Source organism: Cyprinodon variegatus, unplaced genomic scaffold (assembly GCF_000732505.1).
Source record: "Cyprinodon variegatus isolate N-32 unplaced genomic scaffold, C_variegatus-1.0 Scaffold1883, whole genome shotgun sequence".
Taxonomy (NCBI): domain Eukaryota; kingdom Metazoa; phylum Chordata; class Actinopteri; order Cyprinodontiformes; family Cyprinodontidae; genus Cyprinodon; species Cyprinodon variegatus.
In genome coordinates this window covers 25,144-28,821 of record NW_015152336.1, presented here as the reverse complement: position 1 = coordinate 28,821, position 3,678 = coordinate 25,144, and positions in this window count along the sequence as shown.

Genomic DNA, 3,678 nt, shown 5'->3' with positions numbered 1-3,678 from the left:
TGGCCCCCGAGGAGAACGTCCAGGAACAGGTTCTGGACGTTCCGCGCTCGGCAGCCTCTGGCCCCCGAGGAGAACGTCCAGGAACAGGTTCTCTTGGAGAACCCATCATTACAGGGCCTAAGTAGGGTTGTGAGTGTGGAGGCTGGTCAGGTATCTGAGGTTCTGCTGGTCTCTGCTCTGTCAGGTTCTGGTTCTCCTTGCCTCCTGATGGGTCAGAGCTTCATCTGCTGGATGGTCTATATCTGACCCCCTTTCCAATAACTATATATAGAAATATCCATCTGTATAAACACCTGGAAACACCCTGTATAATAATCCTGCTATAAATAAAGCTGTCCTTTGTGGATCCACTGTATATTTCCCATCATGCACCTTTTCTTCCTGGCTCCTTCTAAACTTCTCCACTGTGAGATCAATAAAATCAATCAATAAAGAAGCGTCTAGAAGCCCTTTAGTGCTTTTATCATTTTTTACTTGCTTTTTTATTCTGCTTTTTTGTGGTCCAGTTCCTGGCTGGCCATAACGTGACGCACTCGTTTCCGGTTAATGAAGAGGTGTCAGGCCAAATAAAAATGGCTGCCGATTCCATATATTCCAATTCTCTGAATCAGTCCATGCAGTTACATGCCAAGTTGTTTTATTTGCCTTACAAATGTTTTTGCTTTTATTCTGCTTCTATTTTATTATGTAATTTGTTTAAAGCACTTTGAATTGCCCATTTAATGAATTGTGCTAAACAAATTGAGAAAAGAAATAAAGAAATTTGGGAGGGTCCTAACTTCAGATCTGTGAGTATCAGTGTCACCCCCTCATCACCGGAGGTTTAGGGGAACCATCGGACCAGAATCGCTTGTTTTACAGCGCTGAACCAGCCACCCTTCCACCCATAGAGGGCAGCACCGGAGCCTTCTAAGACTAAACCTAGCAGAACTAAAGCAGTTCATGTCATCAGCCTCAGTCGACCCAGACTGGTGGGCTGGTCCCGGTTCAGGGACTGGCTGTCTGATGGACCGCCTCTGATCAGTGTGCTCCAGTTTCTCCTTCAGCTGGGGGGTTTTAGTAGAACCGATGGAGGACTGAGAGGAACGCTGCAGAGAGCTTCACAATGACTCGGTGCTGCTGCTGCAGATAGTTTGCTTTCCCTCTGACTCAGAGCAGAACCTGCAGTACAGTGGAAACTCCCAGGCAGCCCTTCAGATTTACCACCAGTCAATCTCAGCAGGAAGCGCTGAAAGCACCGGCAGGAAGTGGTGCAGAACTTTCCCTGCTGCTCTGACGGATGGAGGCCCTTCAGGCCTGAATCCGTCCGCAGGCTGAGAGTCAGAGTCAGGCTGAAAGCTGCAGCAGAAAAGCTGAAGCATCTGAACCTCAGCAGGTCCTCATGGTCACCCACAACCTGACAGCTGCTCCAGACAGCTGGACGCCTCCTCTGGTGACATCATGTCTGCTAGCCTGATGCTGATTGGTCCTCAGACAGACAGCTGGTCGAGATGTCGTCTCATTCCTCACTTCTCTTTTTGTCACATTTTGTTTTGGTCTCATCTGAGGAACTCGTGACAGACTGACATCCAACCCTGATCTGAGGTCAGGTTCCTCATCCTGTGGGAGAGCTGCCCTCGGCCTCTGCCCTCCATCCGTTCACACAGTTCTCATGTGTCCTTGATGATGCACCCAGGCACCACCGGACTCTCTGACCACCAACAGCAGGCTAGGTGGGGGACGGGCCTTGCTCATGGGCACAATGATGAAGACTGCCAGACATGAACCCTAGCAGTTATAGGGCAGACCCTTCCCTCCTGAGCCGCCGTGGTCCCATGACTGTCCTCGGGACAGGACAGGAGCTTAGCGCTGGCTGGGTTATCTCTGATTTATGGAGAAACACCTGAAGGTTGTCAGGAGTTACTGACAGAAGCACCTGAACAGAACCAGAGGTTCACAGCTGGAATGAATGTCCAATAAATAAAGAGTTTGAATGATCACCTTAGTCGGCATCATTTCCAGGCCTCCGTGTTTAAGGCATCAGGGTGGGCGTGTCCAGGGCTCTGGAGGGGAGGGGTCAGACATTCTGGCTTTGCTTCCAGTGATCATCCTCAGCTGTGGATGTTGGAATACATTTAGACACTCAGTGGGAGAGGTGGTGGTGGTGGGGGGGCTGCTTCAGATCCATCTCTGCTCGCGCTCCACCTGCTGTCTGCGCTCAACGCCAGCTGTGCGCTCCACCTGCTCTCTGCGCTCCACCTGCTCTCTGCGCTCCACCTGCTCTCTGCGCTCAACGCCAGCTGTGCGCTCCACCTGCTCTCTGCGCTCCACCTGCTCTCTGCGCTCAACGGCAGCTGTGCGCTCCACCTGCTCTCTGCACTCCACCTGCTCTCTGCGCTCCACCTGCTCTCTGCGCTCTTTTGGGTACTCTAGCCAAGCTGAGATTAGCTGAGTCTAACCTAGCTTTGTTTTATCTGAGCCTAACATGTTTTTGTCTTTGCTCCTCGGCAGGAAGCCTTCCTGTGTTACTGGATTCCTGGACCTTCTCCCCCTGGAAGGATAAACTGAGTCACACTGAGTAGGGGAAAACCTCCATATGTTCTGTTTAAGTTCCCATGGGAAATCTGAGTGACAGTCCGCTCCATTTCTCCTCCGGGTCCTACGCGGGTCAAACCTGTCCGCCCTCCAACGTGTGCACCTCACTCTGGATTCACCACACAGTCTGGATTCAAAGCCTAACAAGGCCCCCCTCAAACGTGAGTTCTAAACCACGTTAGATATCAGAGCTTCCAAGTTTCCCACAGAACCTGAACTGACCATTGAACTTCCCTTCTCACTTCCAGTTCCAGGTCACCAGCTCACTGAGTTCCACATCCACTCCTCTGACTCCTTAATAAACCTGTTAAACCTGCTCTGTGCTCTCTGAGTGGTTCCACTGCATGTGGCTCAGATTCGTTAAACCGATCATGATATAAATGTCAGTAAAACAGTTATTAGATCATCACCTCATCACTCTCTTTCTGCCTGCTATTGATATCGATTTAATTTTGCTGTTTAAAAAGAGAAATTAGGAGGATATTTCACATTCAAATATGGTTTAACAATATTTAGATAAAAATATTTTAGATATGGGAACATTTTTAGGGATGCTTCAAAAGATTCCAATATTAGGAATTGTGTTTCCTTCTAGTTACAGAATTAAATTTTAAATGGGGTAAAAGAATCAGTGATGGAATTCAGCCTCCAAAGGAGAAATGTTTTGGATCATATTGGCCTTAGAATGGATTGAAGGAATTGTTCCATTAAGAAGTTTAATTTGCTCTGATTCTAGATCAGCGTTATATTTATTTAAACACAATCATTCAAATTACAAAGTGATTTATATCAACCAGTTGGTCAATGTTGCCTGTGGAACAACGTGTTCAGTCAGTCCATTTATCTGGACATAGGCTGAGAGTCACAGAGTGTCTAAAGTCATAAAGTAGGGTTAGGCTCAATTGACTAGCCTCAGCTTAGAGCTCAGTCTGACCAAAGATGGCCGCTCTGCCAGCATGCCTCTCACCCCATGATGCAAGGTCTATCCATGTCTATGTAACTTTATGCTCTCTGTTTTAAAGCTTTGACAGGAAATCTGGCTCAGAGCTCATCTGTTTGTTTCCCAGACATAGAAAGTGTTTATAGATCACTGCTTCTATGCTT